This window comes from Ursus arctos, unplaced genomic scaffold (genome assembly GCF_023065955.2).
Source record: "Ursus arctos isolate Adak ecotype North America unplaced genomic scaffold, UrsArc2.0 scaffold_25, whole genome shotgun sequence".
In the NCBI taxonomy this organism is placed as follows: domain Eukaryota; kingdom Metazoa; phylum Chordata; class Mammalia; order Carnivora; family Ursidae; genus Ursus; species Ursus arctos.
In genome coordinates this window covers 38,199,772-38,218,449 of record NW_026622930.1, presented here as the reverse complement: position 1 = coordinate 38,218,449, position 18,678 = coordinate 38,199,772, and the positions used below count along the sequence as shown (strand labels likewise).

The following is an 18,678-nucleotide window of genomic DNA, read 5'->3' as shown; positions in this document are numbered from 1 at the left end:
ATATCTCAAATAGTGACTAGAAGTTTTATCTAGAATGAGTTCCAAATTAACATTTAATTTGATTTGAACTTTAGAACACATTATTACTGATTTATATAGCCCGACGTCTTACTGAGTAGTAGTCTTTTTATTGCTTGCTACATCCCACGATACACCATAAAAAGCAGCCATATATAATGTACAATTAAAGTATGTATTACCTTTGTTAATGTCGTATACATCACACAAGCAGAGCTTATTATATAATTGTCCCATATAATATGCATATATTGTTGGGGCACCTGGGTGGCGCAGTCGTAAAGCGTCTGCCTTCAGCTCAGGGCGTGATCCCGGCGTTCTGGGATCGAGCCCCACATCAGGCTCCTCTGCTGGGAGCCTGCTTCTTCCTCTCCCACTCCCCCTGCTTGTGTTCCCTTTCTCGCTGGCTGTCTTTCTCTGTCAAATAAATAAATAAAATCTTTAAAAAAATATGCATATATTGTTATATGTACTTTATATAACAGTATAATGCATATATATATTGAATCAGTTTAGGAACAAAGAGTGTCATGAGATGTTATGTGGCAGGCCACTCTTTTTTTTTAAGATTTATTTATTTATTTGAGAGAGCAAGAGAGAGTGAGAGAGAGAAAACATATATGAGCACAGGGGAGAGGGGCAGAAGAAGAGGAAGAGAGAATGTTAAACTGACTTCGGGCTGAGCACAGAGCCCCACACCAGGCTCTATCTCACGACCCTGAGATCACAACTTCAGCTGAAACCAAGAGTCAGATGCTCAACTAACTGCACCACCCAAGTAACCCATTTTTTTTTAAGTAGGCTTCACACTGGGCATGGACCCCAACGTGGGGCTCAAGCACATGACCCTGAGATCAAGACCTGAGCTGAGATCAAGAGTAGGCGCTTAACGAGCTGAGCCACCCAGATGCTCCAGGACACTCTGTTTTTATCACCTTCACACCAAAAAATTAGAAGGTTGTGAACAACAGGTCTCATTATTCATACCACTTATTCAAAACAATATTTTGAAAAAACTATCTGGTATAATTTTCATAACACTTTAAGCATATCTTATTGATTTTTTCCCCAAAATATTCCAAAACTTGAATGTTAAAGGAACCTATGGCCAAATGCTAGATTCTGAATAGTAAATGTGACCTGTGGATTTCAGAGTGGATCAGATGAGAGACTGGACCAGGTTAAAGCCACTCCCTCACCTGCTGTGCAAAAAATAATTCAAAGCAACCTCATGTCCAATGGGGAGGAAAATCATTTTCATCTAAAACAGTAACCCAAAATTATTAGCCTAAAATACTTCCTCTTTGTGCCCCTTATGGAACTCCGAGTTTTCACTCTTACCATAGCTTGCTTCCCTGCACACCTCCTGGAGGAAGCAAACAAGAAAACTGAGCCGGGTTTTCCCTGTTTAAGAAGTTGGGTATGACTCAGTAGGAGGAAAACCCGTATTCCTGATCCACCTGGCCAGGCCAACCTATCCACCTCAGGGAATGCTCTGGCAACCCCTTTCCTCTTGGACTGCATCCAGCTAACACCCCCATGTTAGAAACAACTGCTGGTTTACGCTGATCACACCCTTTGGCATTCCCAACCTAGGTTCTGTTCTGAGTGTTAAGGGTCCCCAAGTGGATATTTTAACATGGAATCTGCTTTTTTTCCCTTGGTCTTTTGAAACATCCATAAACACCTAATAACTTTTCTTACCAGAAATACTGCAGCAATTGTAAAAAAACTCTAATGCAATTCAGTACTTTGGGGCCTCCCTCTCCTGAGTCCATTCCACCCTTTCAAAAAAGTCCTTCCATAGCCAAAGCCATTCCAAAAGTTTGTCAGGCCAACACAAAATCACAAAACAAAGCAAAAAACCCAAGCATATAGGTAGTAAATGCCATATTTCTCAAGGATACTCTCAGGAAAGCCTTGATAACTTTAAGTGAAAACAAAAGCATTCCCTTTTAAGATGGGAGAGGAATAGCACTTTGGAGAAGAAGCAGTATTTTCATTCAGAAAATAGATGTACCTAGGAATTAAAAGCTTTAGAAGACCAAAGATAGTAAAGTCTGGAAACCTAGCTTTTCAGCACAAGCCAAAAGATGATAGGACACTATTACCTGCCTCTAAGAGTGATGCCCTGTTCTTGCTACAGAGCAGCAGCACCACCTCGTGTGCAAAAGCTTCTTGTTTTCTTTTGTTTTCTCAACAACCAACTGGAAACCTACACCCCTTCTGTGCTCTGAATCATGGAGTCTTCCCTAGTTTTCAGGAGAGGCTGCAGATAGAGAAAGACCATCCCTGACTTCCTCTGGCACGGAGGAAATAGTGGAAATTTGCTCTAGGCATTGTCTCCAGCATGACTTTAAGGACGTTGTCTTGGATTTTTTGTTTTTCTCACCTGCTACCCTCTTAACCACGAGCTCCCAAAAGAAGAGACTGTTGTCCACCTCTGCCTTCCCACGGTATCCCAGCCTTTAGCCCTAGGGGTTAGCACATGGCAGAGACTCAACAAATGTCTGACAAATGAAAGGTTTCACTGGAATTTTTAGATGGAAAAACAAATCAACTGTAACACCATTACTAAATGTTTCCCACCAACTGGCTCTGCAGGTTGAATTGAAAATTTACCATTAGAATTTGATCAAATACAAGAAATGAAACCAACTTTGAAATACAAAGATGCACTGATGTGACTAGAAATTTCAATGGTGGAAAATTAAGTGTTTCCTAATTGACTTATCTGAAGGATAAATTATGATATAAAAGAGAATTTCTTAAATAGGTAATCTAAGCCCTAACACTCAAACAAATATACCAGAATCATCCTACAAATGCTCATAAACCTAATTATATTTCTTATATAGGTACACAATTAGAAGTATTTGGGGAAGTCTTAGAGTGATAAAACAACCTAAGAGCACTCATACCTACCCAACTTCTTTCTAGGAGCCCCGAATGCTCCAACATTCAGAAAGTAAATAAAACTGGTTTATTAAGAGTCACCCAGTGCAGAGTTTTGCCTGATACAACAAAGAAATTACAGCCAGTTCACACACTCCCTTCATCTGTCGAGAACCACAGCAGTGAATTCAGCAAGCCAAAAAAACTAACAAAATTACACAGGCCTTAGCTTCCAAGAACAGTCTCTCCATCCAAAGCTCTTACAAATTCCAAGGCCAGAGAACAGTGTGACTAATTCTAACTAAAATAAAAACCAGCTGCCTAAAGCACTATAGTAACTACATATAAAAACATAAGAACAATGCTCTGTGATTTAAGTGAGAATAGAGAAAGTTACAGAGTGTAATGGTAGTGAAGAGTGGTGAGCTTGAGAGTGTCTCCAGCTCCGTTCTGATTCTCAAAGTTCTGTTTTAACAACAGTTCAAAAGGAATACTCTCTGATCTACTGATTTCTGACCAAAAACCTTCAAAGGTGACAATCAGTTCTGGTGGGGTTCAATGGTAAAAATCATGTAGATGACATCATTACAGAGCCCTGATTACTGAAACACCACCACCAATGTCCTGGAAAATTTAGATATTTCATCATGAATGAAAACCATAATCTTCATCTGTTTAACATATTAGTCCATAAAGCATATGAGATTTATATAGTGACCCTTTATGCTTCTATAAATTATTATTCTTCTTTTGAAAAGTGCCAGTGAAATCTTAGAAAATAGATGACTTTTGGAATTTCAGGAGGAGGAAAATAAAAAGGAAAGGGAGGCTTAAAAAACAGGGGTGTTTGAAAACTTAATTCTTTTTGTAATTGGGCATTTATATAATTCATATTAAAATCATTCACAATGAGATATTATAGTGAAGGAAGGCTTAACTGAGATACCTGGAGATACCAGCAACCTCAAATAAATACTAGAAGCTCCAACACAGCTGTGGGGGAACTTTGTGTCTATTTTCTTTGAATATTTGAAAATTAAAGGCACACTAGAAATTCTGAGGTGCTATATAGACACTTTTTCATAATAGCCCTGGTAGTAAATTGAAATAACTAACTCTCTCCCTTTCCCAGATGAGGAAATCAAGACCCAAGGAATTCAGAAAACCCAATCAGGGTCACTCTAGGCAGGACTGAGATTGGTATATGTGGAGCCTATATTTTAGTCAAGTTGAAGGTCTCTAGGATATCTAACACTCTATTAGGCACTGTGATATTAAAACCAAATATAAGATTCAGTCCCTGCCCAGGATAATTGGAATCTAATTAGGAAAAAGAGATACACCTATGAAACACTTCTGAGCAAGAGATCATGATAGACACTTTTAAAGTACTTTAAACTTTATGTGTCTCTGCAGGTATACCTGTACTTTGTCACCACCATCAGGATTAGTTAGAACTGATTATCTGGATGAAATTGCATACCAGGAAGTTGAGGTTCCTGATCAAACCATCTAAAGAGCAGAGTAATTCACCAGCACTCAATCAGTTTTAGGGAATAAGGATATCCTTTAGCTCCATGGTTCCTAAATATTGGTGTGCATAAAGAACTATAAGGGCTTATATTCATTAAAGAAAATGTAATTAACGTCTGTTAAAAGCTTGCTGTGGGCCAGACCCTGTGGTAAGCACTCTACACATATTACTTCATTTAATCCTTGTTACAAACAAGAAAGTGAAACAGAATTAACTTATCCAAAGTCACACTGCTAGAAGGTAAGCCATCGTAGTCCATGCTCTACCCTACCTGTACATTTTCATCACCTGGGAAGCTTTGAAAAAACTTGTGCTGGGTCTTCCACCAAAACCAAAGAATCAGAATCTCTGGAAACAAAGTCAGAGTACTGTTTTTTGGGTTTTTTTTTTTAAGTCTTGCCCAGGTACTTCTAATGAGCAGCCAGTGTTGAAACCATAGCTATGTCATGCACCCAGAGACTCTGGGATGGGGTCTGCCATCTTTAGCTTGAACAATCAACTTAGATGATTCCCACACAGATGGTCCACAGTACAGTTTGAGAAAAACTAGTCTAGGACAGTTGTTCTCAAACTTTACCATACATCCAAATTACCTCAAGGGCTTATTGAAACAGTTTACTGGGCCCCACCTCCAAAGTTTCTGATTCAGGAAGTGTGGGATGAGGCCTAGGCATCTGTCTTTCTAACAAATTTCCAGGTGTTGCTGGTGCAGGGATACCACACTTAAAGAATCACTTTGATCCAATGGAAAAAGGACAGTCTCTTCAATAGACAGTGCTGAAAAAATTGGATAACCACATGTAGAAGAATGAAACTGGACCATTTTCTTACACTGTACACAAAGAGAAACTCAAAATGGATGAAAGACCTCAATTTGAAACAGGAATCCATCGAAATCCTAGAGATCATGGGTAGCAAACACTTTGACCCCGGCCGCAGCAGCTTCTTGCTAGACACGTCTCCAAAAGCAAGGGAAACAAAAGCAAAAATGAACTATTGGGACTTCATCAAGATAAAAAGTTTCTGCACAGCCAAGGAAAACAGTCAACAAAACTAAAAGGCAATCCACAGAAAGGGAGAAGATATTAGCAAATGACATCAGATAAAGGGCTGGTATCTAAGATCTACAAAGAACTTATCAAACTCGGGGTGCCTGGGTGGCTCAGTCAATTGAGCATCTGCCTTCCACTCAGGTCAAGATCGCAAGGTCCTGGGATTGAGCCCCACATCAGGCTCCCTGCTCAGTGGGGAGCCTGCTTCTCTCTCTCCCTCTGCCTCTCCCCCTGCTTGTGCTTGCTCTCTCTCTCTCTGTCAAATAAATAAAAAATATATTTTTTAAAAAAGAACTTAATAAACTCAACACCCAAAAAACAAATAATCTAGTCAAGAAATGGGCAGAAGACATGAACAGACATTTCTCCAAAGAAGGCATAAAAATGGCCAAAAGACACATGAAAAAATGCTCCACATCACTTGGCATCAGGGAATTATAAATCAAAACCACAATGAGATACCACCTCACACCAGTCAGAATGGCTAAAATTAACAAGACAAGAAACAACAAATGTTGGCAAGGATGCGGAGAAAGGGGAACCCTCTTACACTGTTGGTGGGAATGCAAGCTGGTACAGCCACTCTAGAAAATAGTTTGGAGATTCCTCAAGAAGTTAAAAACAGAGCAACCCTACAACCCAACAATTACACTACTAGGTATTTACCCCAAATATACAAGTGTAGTGATCCAAAGGGTACCTGCACCCTAATGTTCATAGCAGCAATGTCCACAATAGCCAAAGTGTGGAAAGAGCTGAGATGTCCATCGACAGATTAGTGGATAAAGAAGATGTGGTATATGTATACAATAGAATATTACTCAGCCATCAGAAAGGATGAATACTTGCCATTTACGCTGACATGGATGGAACTGGAGGGTATTATGCTTAGTAAAATAAGTCAGTCTGAGAAAGACAATTATCATAAGATTTCATTCATATGTGCAATATAAAAAAAGGGCAGAGGACTGTAGGAGAAGGGAGGGAAAACAGAGTGGGAAGTCATCAGAGCAGGAGAAAAACCATGAGAGACTCTTAACTATAGGAAACAAACTGTGCATTGATTGCTGGAGGGGAGGTGGGTGGGGAGATGGGGTAATTGGGTGATGGGCATTAAGGAGGGCATGTGATGTGATGAGCACTGGGTGTTACACGAAACTGAAAAATTATTAAACACTACATCTGAAACTAATGATGTACTATAAGTTGGCTAATTGAATTTAAATTAAAAAAAAAAAAGAATCACTTTGATCAGGGCACCTGGATGGTTCAGTCTTTAAGCATCTGACTTTGGCTCAGGTCATGATCTCAGGGTCCTGGAATGGGTCCCCACATCAGGCCCCTAGTCAGCCTGTGTCAGGCTCTATCCTCAGCCGGGAGTCTGCTTGTCCCTCTCCCTCGTCCTCTGCCCCTCCCCCCACTTGTGCACTCACACACGTGTGCATTTGCTCTCTCTCTCTCATGAATAAATAAAATCTTTAAAAAAATCACTTTGATCTTCTGAAAAATCAGAGGGAAAAGACAGATTGAGAAATCATCATTTGGGTAATTACATATGTGTGTATTTTTTTTGTAGGACTTCGTTGATTCTTTCTTTTGATAAATGTTTGTAACGTTCCACAATGTGTCAAACATAGCTTTTGGGACTTGAATACATATCTTGCTATCCAGGAGTTTATAACCTAGAATCGGAATTCCATGCTGTGACTAAAGAACATAAGGGTCCATGGGAACTCAAAAGAGGGAGTGCTCAATGCTGTACAAGAATAAGGAGAGGTTGGGGCACCTGGGTGGCTCAGTGAGTTAAGCCTCCGACTCTTGGTTTTGATTTCATGAGTCACGGGATAAGCCCCGAGTCAGGCTCTGTGCTCAGCAGGGAGTCTGCTTGAAGATTCTCTCCCTCTGTCTCTCCCCCTACTTGCTCTCTCTTTCTTTCTCTCCCTCTTTCTCTCTAAATTAAATAAATCGTTTAAAAAATTGGGAGAGGTTAGAACTAAAGAAAACTTACTTCATAGTGGCAGTGAGGGTTGGGTTGAATGTTGAAAATGAAGTAGAAGCTGCCTGGAATGACAGGGTGGAGAAGGGCATTCTGGGTGGCCTTGAAAATTTCAAGCCATAATGAGGCTGGTGCATGATGTCCAAGGTAGGCACGGTGAGAATTAAGGCTGAGCAAAGAACTAACCATGGAGGATGGTGAAAGGAGCTTAGGCTTTATCATGCAGACTAGGGGGAGTCCTTGTATGGCTTTAAGATGGAGAATAATACAATAAGATTTTCATTTTAAAATATTCATTCATGTTACAGTATAGAAGACAGAAAATTGGGACATGATCTGAGTCAGGGAGACAAGTTAAGGACAATCCAGGTGAGAGAAGATTAGAGAGGGAACAAAGGCAGTAGCAGTAGCTGTGAAGAAAAAAGTATAGACACCTTAGATTTTGTGGAGGTAAAATCAGCAACAAATAGGATGGAAGGCCTACGATGACTCTCAAATTTCTGACTTGGGTTACTGGTGGACCACGTAGCTATCATAAAGCAAAAAAAAAAAAAAAAAAAACAAGAGGAAGAGTAGGTTTGGGGAGAAATAACAATAGTTAACATTTATGAGGTTATATATATCAAGCACTGTGCCAAGTGTCTTACATGCTTTATCTCATTCAATCAACAAAAAACCTTGAGCAGTATGATTATTCTCATTTTCAGACAAGAAAACCAAGATTGAGAGAAGTAGAATAATTTGCCCAGGTGACATGGAGAATAAGTGGTAGAGCTGAGATTTGAAACTGGGTCTATTTAGCTACACCAGGGGTCAGCAAACCTTTTTCTGCGAAGGTCCAAATACTAAGTATTTTAGGCATTGTGAACCATATGATCTCTGTTGCAACTACTCATCTCTGCCATTGTAGGGAAAGCTATAGCCAGATATAAACAGTAACATAAACAAATGGGTAACACTGTTATAATAAAACTTTTCTTATAAACACAGAATTTTGAATTTCATATAATTTCCATGTTTTCTGAAATAGTATTATTTTGATATTTCCAACCATTTAAAAAAATGTAAAAACCATTCTTTGTTCTTGGGCCATATAAAAACAGGCAGCAGGCCATATTTGGCCCTTTGGTCTTAGTTTCCACCTCCTGAGCTACTACTTCTGAGAAAGATTACTTTCCATTTTGGACTGCTGAGTTCAGAATGCCTGTGGAACGTTCAGGTAGAAATGTCCTGTTGGCAGCTGTGAAAATAGATCTAGACTTCAGAAGAGATCTGGGCTAAAGACCTGAATTTCTGAGTCATTCACAGACAGGGGGTTAAATATAGACGTTAAAAGATTGGATGGGTTTACCCACGGGACAACAAGTAGAGTAAGAAAGGAGAGAACACAACTGTGGGTGACACCAAAAATGAGAACATAGGAGAGATGGGAATTCCAGAAAGGACACTAAGAAGAATCAGAGAGACAAGGGAAGAACTAGAAGAGCGTATTGTCAGAAAAGCCAAAGAGAGAGTCAGAAAAGGGGTGGGAGTGGTCAACAGAGCAAATGCAGCTGAGAGGTCAAGAAAGACCTGAGAACCATGAAGATTACAAGGCATGTGGCAATTAGTAGGTCAATGGTTGCCTTTGCCAAAGCGGTTTCAGGGAGGTGGGATTAATGTTTTATTGCAGTGGATTCTAAAGAAAATGTAAGATAAGGGAGAAAACAGGTATAGTTTACATTTTGAGAAAGTTGACAGTAAATGAAAGAAATCAATAAGGAGGTATTTAGCTATCTGGGTCCCAGAAAAGGGCATCCTGGAGGCAGCTTCTTCCTGTCCATTCCCACAAGCTATCTGTCTCTCTTGAGTCACAATGTGCTGGGACCCGCAGGCAACTAACTGGGTAGAGGTGAGGCAGTAGCCATTCAGGCTCCCAGTGGAATTACCTGGGGTGGGGCTTCTTTCCCTGTGAACCAGACTCAGGAGTGAGGATCAAAGGCAGTGGTTACTGGAAAGAGCTTGTCATTTAGCAAACTATGACTCCTGGGATAGCCACGCTGAACCCCACATGTAAGTATCCTGGTCTTCCTGACTCCCAAAAGCCAGTAGAGAGCCAATGGTAAGGCTAATCTTCCCTGAGCTCCAAGATAGGAAGGCAGAAAGCAGGCAGCCTTCTCCAGGTGCCTCAGGAGGGACAGGTTGTTGGGCCAAAGATCCATTTGCCTTGCACTTCCTGCATTTAAGAATGGCAACCAGGTGTATGAGGCCAAGAGATAAATAATGAACCCAAGAGAAAAATAATACCTTACCTAAGGAAATCCAACAGCCAGAAAGAGGTGAAACAGGTAGGATGATTAGAATGCAAGCCCAATGATACAAACCTGCTCCTGGAGGAAATAGGCAAACACTTGAATACTTAATAAGAGCACTTCATAAAACAGCACCTCCTTCTCTAACACCAGAAGAAAGGAAGTGAGAGAGAATGCAGATATTGATAAGGTTACAAACATGAGGTGAGAAGTTGAAGGAGTATGTCCATAAATGACCTTAATGTGTGCTTGTTGACACATTTGCAGAGAGAAGACAGCGAGGGGATAGGACACACAAAAAGCTGCTGGATGAAATCGCACAATTGTGGTGATCAGACTTCTACAAATGTACTGCCTCCAACCTCCAGTAAGTCTTCATAATATATGATTTTTCACCAGCAGTACTTAACAGCAAGGATATAGATAGAGAGAAGGTAAATGTATGGAATGGGATTTCAGTGAAAAAAAAAGTTGGGATTAGCAGTGAGAAAGGGTTAAGGCTGCTGGGCCCATGGCTTCTGGGCAATTACTTTCCAAATCCTGGGTCACAATTTATCAGTGGATCATCAAACCAATTTAGTGGGTGATGTCCACTTTTAAAAATGAAGTTAAATAGAGTGGAACAAAAAATAACTGTAAATTACTTTTAGTAACCTTTGTCTCAGTTAAGTACATGCATATATGTATTGTATATTTAGTTGTGATGTAAAAGGTAGTTTTCATAATGGGCTATAATCAAAAAGCTTGAAAACCACTGGTCTAGTCTATACAGAAAGGGGTGTTGTATTAATCATGAGAGTTTCTGGCAAATATTCTGGTTTCCTTTCTGACAGGTACATAATAGAATTGTACTTCCCTGTACTCCTTAGAGTTAGGAAAGGCCATTTAACTTGTTTTAACCATGAAAAGTGAGAAGAGACATGGGTCTGAATTTAAGAGCTAGTGCATTATTAGCCACATCTTTTTGCCCTGTCACTGCATTAGGCAATGTTCCAGATGTTGCTCCTCAATCAGCCTGAGTCCTTAAATAAGGCAACATGGAGCACAGCCTCCAGCCAACACACAACAGATGCATATTATAGGTAACAAATAAACCTTTATTGTTAGAAACCATTAAGATTTGAGTCTTCACTACTGCAGGATAACTTAGCCTATCCTCTGCCTAATATAGAAGTCATGTCTAGAAGGAGATGATAATCCAAGGGAAAATGGAGAGATCAAGAAACTTCCTCCACATTGGTACTCAATATGTCCTGATAGTCTATCAGAAAAATAGATTGGCAAGTAATTGAGTGATAATTATATAATTCAACAACAGCAAATGGTACATAGAAGAACATATATTTGTTGATAGAAGCTCTGAAGTGGGACTCAGGCTGTTCCTTGAAAGATGATTTGAATAGGCAGAGGAAGTAGGCAAATTCAATGAGGGGGAGACAATGAGCCAAGGATAATGGGAATGGCATCTAGGGCACAGGGTGACACAGAAATGAGACACAGTCCCACCAGAGGAGAGAGTTCATGTTAGAACGGGAGAAAATGCAAGTGGAAAAGGAGGGTAGAATCCAATTTTGGAGGGGTGTTCAAATCATACAGAAATATTTGGAATGAAGGAAAAAATAAGGTATATAAAGCCCTTAGCACAATGTCTACCCATAACTAAGGACTTGGCTTATATTTATTGCTGTTTTTGTTGATGTTGTGCAAGAAAGAGCCATGGGAGATTTCTAAGAAGAGACGTACCATGAAAGCAATGCTTAAGCTAATCTGGCAGTTGTGCGCAGAACAGACTGAGGAAGGAACAAGTAAATATGACAAAACAAGTGAGGAGGCAGTGGTCCAGGGGTGAGGCGATGAGAGAAGAAGAAGGAAAAAATAAATTCCACAGTAACTACTATTTTTCTGTCTACCAGCCACTTCTCCACATGGCCACCAAGTGAACACTCATAAGAACAAAATCTTCCCATGTTAAGAACCTATAAAAATAGGGTTCAAATAATCCTATAAGGCCCTCATGGATTATTCTAGTGGTCTCTGGGGTGATTCAGAATTTTTGTGCTTTTTGAAAAGTGAGAGACCATTTATCCAACCCTTTACTTGCTCTACTTAGACCCTGAAATCCCCAGTAGTACCCACAGTAATGCCTTGCAGAGTGTTCCCATTCCTCAAAAATCCTGCTTTTACAAACCCCACCCAATGCCATAGAACCTGCCTAGCCTACCTGGGAATAATGAAGCCTGCAACTTGTGAAGAGAAGACATAGCCAATTAGTCTCTTGGTAACTTTCCCTCCCTCACTTAGATAGGGTTGCCTCCATTTCTGCATAGAAGACAAGCATCCTGATGCATCTGAGAACCTTAGTCAGTGGCACCAAGGCCAGCTGTCCTTCTTTCAAAAGTTTCTTAATTACTTAACCTCTACCAAATAGCTTTATAGTGTTGTAGGTTAGACCAAGTAACTTTATAAACAGTCCCTCTGATTCTTGATGTACTGTTCATGAGGGTAATCGTGGGCAGCCTCTAAAGTGCTCTATGTCTCAGCCTGCTGCTCTGTGTACCAGGAAAACAATCACATTCACTTCACAGGGAAGATGCAAATCTTAATTAACATTTGCAAAACACTTTGACATCGTCTAATGAAAAGTACCATACCTAAGCAACATATAATTACAGGCAGGTTTGTCCATATGATCCTTCAAAAGAAGAAAGCAATAATTTGCACGTCTATCACTGTTGCTCATTCACGGATCAAATTCTTGACAAATATATATCACCATCCTAACGTTCTGGTTAAGAAAGCGAGTCTTTAATGACTAGAAATAAAACACAAAATTACTACATCACCTCCTACTTCTCCAGCCAAGGACACATATTCCTCTTCTATCAGACCAGCAAATCTGGGATCCAGTCCAGCTTACTTAAATGCAGCAGAGGGGAGAAAACCCCAGACCCAAAGTGGTAAATGACTTGCTCAAGGTCAGTGTGAATTTGGCCCCAGAAAGTTTTACTCCAATTCTATAGTTCTAATTCTTCTCTCTCAAAATAGTCTGAATTGATGAGTCAAGTCACCAGAAAGAATTAAAAAGGCAGAAGGGATAGCTTTTTTTTCTAGTTAGAATACCAGACTTTCTGAAATAGAGTAATTCTTTATGCCAACCAGGGTAAGGACTCCTGAAATGTCCTAGTTAAGTAGATGTAGGCCAATGACCTCTCTTCTAAAATATTTTAAGTTTGCAAGTAATGTCCCTTCCATATCTGGGAAAGAGCATTTCTAAATACATAGCAGATTTCTCGTATTTTCTCTGGAAGGCTTCCCCGAGCTGTTTCATAATAAGTGGCTTGCTGCTAAAGCCCATTCTGTTCCCTCAAAGCAAAACTCTCACAGCAAGTTCAGCTCCTTGGCCCCAAAGACCGCAGTGTATGGGCAGGTCTGGTACCAAAGAAACCTCTTGAAAAATTCTACATTCTTATGTTGAAACACCTGATTTGTGTGTTCTTTCTTCTGTCAAAAAGAACTTTGTGAGATATAAAGTTATTTTTTTTATTCTCATTTGCTTATCAAAAACTTGTGAAAGAACTGTGATTTTGCTCTGAAAACACCATGATTTATAGGGTAGCTCTTTAGATGCTGAGGATTCATTTCCTCCAAGGTAAATGTTTGTCCCTACAATAGTACATTTTGCAAGATTTCTGCAAGAAAATTCTTGAGAAGGTAATTAAATTATAAGAATATTTACCTCAGGGAGCCTGGGTGGCTCAGTTGGTTAAGCCTTTGCCTTCAGCTCAGGTCATGATCCCGGGGTTCTGCGATTGAGTCCTGCATAGGGCTCCCTGCTCGGCAGGGGAGTCTGCTTCTCCCCCTCCCCGTGCTCATGCTCTCTCTCTCTCACTCACTCTCTCTCTTTCAAATAAATAAAATCTTTAAAAGAAAAGAATATTTACCTCAATTCAGTACATTTTCTTAGATTGCAATGTATGAAACTTAAAGACACTACATTTGCTTATATATGATAATGTGGGAAGTATCCTATTACTTAATTTTTAGTTTACTATAAAAATATATGAGAACCGACCGGTCCCACTTTTTCCAATGGAAAGTCATAATAATTTTTTAAGGGGTATTGAGGAGGGAGACTCTAGATGTAAAACTGTTCATTTCCAGAAAAGAAAAATTAAGGTATTCCTCACTTGATAATCTGCATAATGTGTTTTTACTTCAGTGAAATGAAAATAGCATTAATTATAAAGACATTTACAGATGCCTTTATTCTATACAGTTTTTTTTTAAATCCTGATTAAATGGTATAATAGCCCTGAAATATACAATTGGCTCTTTATTATTTAACCCAGAGGTTGGCAGCACCAACCACAAAGCAGAGCCAACTACATCATGTCACAAGAAGGGCACCATAACTTCACGCTCATGGTGAGAATCATATGTGGAAAGCAAATCTGGTAATGAAAACCAGGCTTGGAATGCATGTGGTGCCTGGTGTTGCTTTTCCAGAAAGGTTTTCATTATAATAATTAATAACATTTTTTAAGGAGGGAAAACAGGAGAAAAGGAGCAAAAAAACGTTGTTGGTGAGCAAGAGTACAAGGAATTCTGTCAGGGTGGGGGTTGGGAGAACCAAGAATGAACGTAATAGATTACATAGGTGTGCAGCTTTCCTCCTGGGAACTTTACACACCTCTGCCTTTCCTGGTATGACACATTTATGCTCAGGTTCAAACTCCAGTTTCACAGAAACTAGCTTTATCACCTTGCCAAGTTACTTTACCCCTCTCTGCCTCAGTTTCCTCATTTGTAAAATAGGGTTATTAGGATTTGCTTCATAGTGTTGATGTGATGATTAAATAAAGTGATATATATAAATCATTTAATGTACTGCCCGGGACACCATAGGCTTTTAGGATTAGCTATTTGTATTATTATCATCCACATTTCCATTTTAAAGCTTACTATGGCATCTTTCTTATCAGAGTGAAACCAGTTACTCACATGCCAATTTTAATTATTGCTACCATTTCTATGCAAATATGACATCACTAATCCTTCCCTACTGCTTCAATCACACCCTCAACTCTGTGGAGAGTACTTACAAGACATAGACATGTCAGACACAAACATGAATAGAACACAAGTCACCTGTGATAAGTACATGGTTGAGAGTCACACAAAATACTGGGCATACAGAAAAGAGAGAGCACTTATGTTGAATTGGGAGAATCAAGGGATACTTTACAAAGGAAGTGACATATGAGCTAACTCTTAAAGGACGAACAGAGGTTTGGGGCACCTCGGCAGCACAGTCAGTTGAGCATCTGACTCTTGATTTTGGCTCAATTCGTGATCTCAGAGTCCTGAGATCAAGCCCTGTGTCAGGCTCCGCACTCAGCACAGTGTCTGCTTAAGGCTCTCTCTTCCCTCTGCCCCTGCCCCCATCCTCTCTCTAAAATAAATAAATAAATAAATCTTAAAAAATGGATGAACAGAGGCTTGAAGGGGAGGAAGATGGAGAGGAAAGAGTCTACTCTAGGACATAGAACCAGAAGCCTGGTGTGAAAAGAGGAGGGGGGGGGCGCCTGGGGGGTGCAGTCGTTAAGCGTCTGCCTTTGGCTCAGGGAGTGATCCCAGTGTTCTGGGATCGAGCCCCACATCAGTTTCCTCTGCTAAGAGCCTGCTTCTTTCTCTCCCACTCCCCTGCTTGTGTTCCCTCTCTCGCTGGCTCTCTCTCTCTCTGTCAAATAAATAAATAAATAAAATCTTTAAAAAAAAAAAAAGAAAGAAAAGAGGAAGGGAAGAGGAAAGGAAAGTGAGAAGAAATGAGCCTAGAGATTGGCACATATAGTGGAGAGCTGTGTGAGAGATACAAGTGTGAAGGGGTGCAATGATTAACTTTATGTGTCAACTTGACTGGGCCTCAGGGTGCCCAGACATTTGGTCATACATTATGCTGGAGGTGTCTGTGAGGGTCCTCCCTCAAGTAAAGAGGAACTCCTCCTGACTGACTGCCTGAGAGCTAGAACGTTGTTTTTGTTTTTGTTTTTTTGGCCTCTGGCCTCAAACTGAAACATTGGATTCTCTTGGGTCTTGAGCCACCAGCTTTCAGACTAAAACTACACCATTGGCAAACCTGGGACTCCAAAGTGCCAAATGTAAATCTTGGGACTTAAAGCTTCCATAATCACATGAGCTAATTCCTCGCAATCAATCAGCCAACTAACCAGCCATCCAACCAACGATTCAATCCTATTGGTTCTATTTTTCTGGAGAGCCCTGGTTAATACGTGGAGGGGAGGGAATATTCAAGTGTCCCTATTCATAGCTCTCTCCCTCAGTTGCCTTCTGAGGACAAGTCTATAACTGCACATGGGTTCTTTGTTTTTAAGGTTTTATTTATTGATTTGAGAGAGAGAGAGAGAGAGCAGGGGGAGGGGCAGAAAGACAAGCAGACTCCCTGCTGTGAGCCCGATGTGGGGCTCCATCCCAGGACCCTGGGATCAGAACCTGATCTGAAGTCAGATGTTGAACTGACTGAGCCACCCAGGCGCCCCTGCCCATGGATTCTCTGATGTGTTGCCAGGGCTAAGAGGTGAAGCTACAAAATAAAGGTAGAAAGATGGGGACAGATTGATTTACAAAAGTGCTGACATGGGAGCGCCTGGATGGCTCTGTTGTTAAGCATCTGCCTTCGGCTCAGGGCATGATCCCGGCGTTTTGGGATCAAGCCCCACATCAGGCTCCTACACTGGGAGCCTGCTTCTTCCTCTCCCACTCCCCCTGCTTATGTTCCCTCTCTCGCTGGCTGTCTCTCTCTCTGTCAAATAAATAAATAAAATCTTTTTTTAAAAAAAGTGCTGACATGGAGCGTCTCTTAAAGAAAAGTTTCAATTCAAAGGCTGAAAAGGAGGATGAAAGAGTGGTGGACAGAATTTTGAGGAGGTTAGCAAGGAGGGATGGAAAGAAGTATAGTTCAGGGTGTGACTTTAGAGAGAAAGCTATGCAGAAAAGAATTTGGGGAAGTTTTTGCTGGGAGCTATATGTGGTAGTTTTCCCTATGCTTGAGGGTCTCCAGTGAACACCGGACTGCTTTTTGCAGTCAGATTCATGTTACTTTGAGATAAATCACCATGCGAGGGAAGTCTTAAGCACAGATATCCGCACACAGATATCAGAAGATAAACAGTAGGGGGAGGGTGCTGTCGCGCTTGGGTGCTGGGAATCAGTAGCCACCTGCACTGGGGAGCAGACTGGACTCACGGACCCGCACCTGCAAGAAAGCAGAGTGAGACCATGAGCCCGGGAATGCGCACGTGACCAGACTGAAAACCGGAGCTCTGGAGCGCTCACTGGAACCAGACTGGTACCGGGAGCTCGGGAGCATGTGCAAACCACACTGAAACAGGGAGCTCAGGAGCGTGCGGGAACCAGGGGTGACTGGCAGTGTTGGAAGCACAAAGGACAGAGATGTGCCAGCCCTGGAAGTGAGGGCTGGGAGAGTGGCTGTGGGACGCACATCCCGGGATGCTGCGGGGTTTTTAGCAGGACCGACAGAAACAGAGTTAAAGTGGCCAGGGGAGCTCAGTGGAGAGAGGACTGCGATCTCTGTTCTGAGACAGAGGCTAGGATATGGACACTGCTGCTCTGACTCTCAGAAGAGGCACAGAAAACCACCAGGGAAAGCTGCCAGAGAACAAAAGCTCAGAAATACCGGTTCATATTGTGCCCATACCCATCCCCCCTCACAGGGGACGGGGCAACTCTACCCAAACAGGGTTGCCTGAGTATCAGCATGGCAGGCCCCTCCCCCAGAAGGCAGGCTGAAAAATCAAGAAGCCCACATCCCTAAGGTCCCTATAAAACAAGTGCACACTGCCTGGGTCCTGGTCAATAATTTGGACTCTGGGCATCCCCGCAACCTCTCCTCATCAGAATGATGAGGAGGAGAAACCCTCAGCAAAGAAAGGACACAAAGACTGTGGCCTCTGCCACAGAACTGATGGATATGGATATAACCAAATTGTCAGAAATGGAGTTCAGAGTAACAGTGGTCAAGATGATATGTATGCTTGAAAAAAATATTAATGAAAATATTAACGAGAATATAGAATCTCTAAGGGTGGAAATGAGAGTGAATCTGGCAGAAATTAAAAATGTTATGAATCAAATGCAGTCTAAACTAGACACTCTGATTGCCAGGGCAAATGAGGCAGAAGAACGAATTAGTGAATCGGAGGATGGGATGGTAGAAGAGAAAGTAAAAAATGGAAACTTGGCTCAAAAAAATCCAATCTCAAGAATGGAGATTACAGGAGATTACTGACTCAATGAAATGTTCCAGTGTGAATCATCCGCATCCCCGAGGGGGTGGAGAAAGAGAGAGGTCTAGAAGAGATATTTGAACAAATTATAGCTGAGAACTTCCCTAATCTGGCAAAGGAAACAAGCATTCGTGTCCAAGAGGCAGAGAGGACCCCTCCCAAGATCAGTGAGAACAGACTTACACCATATCACATCATAGTGCAATTTGCAAATATTAAATCCAAGGATACAGTATTGAAAGTGGCCAGGGGGAAGAAAATCCTTACGCACAGAGGGAAGAATATCAGAATAACGTCAGACCTGTCTACAGAGACCTGGCAGGCCAGGAAGGCTTGGCAAGGTATTTTCAAAGCTCTAACTGAGAAGAACATGCAGCCAAGGATCCTTTATCCAGCAAGGCTGTCATTCAAGATTGATGGAGAGATAAGGCCCTCTCAAGACCGGCAGAAACTGAAGGAATTTGTGACCACCAAGCCAGCCCTAAAAAAATTACTTCTATAAAAGTAAAAAGACCCCAAGAGTGATACAGAACAGAAATTTACAATCTCTAGAAACAAAGACTTCACA

At 41.1% G+C, this 18,678-nt stretch overlaps 1 protein-coding gene across 1 annotated transcript in view; it reads right to left on the bottom strand.

The window, feature by feature from the left end:
- The window catches only part of CUNH14orf39 (chromosome unknown C14orf39 homolog), a 131,368-nt gene extending 118,525 nt beyond the window's left edge, over positions 1 to 12,843 (bottom strand). Inside the window, exon 1 of the mRNA XM_057318688.1 lies at positions 12,630 to 12,843. The gene's annotated coding sequence lies outside the window, so the exon portion shown is untranslated. The remainder of the gene's footprint in view (positions 1 to 12,629) is intronic.
- Between the last annotated feature and the right edge of the window lie 5,835 nt (positions 12,844 to 18,678).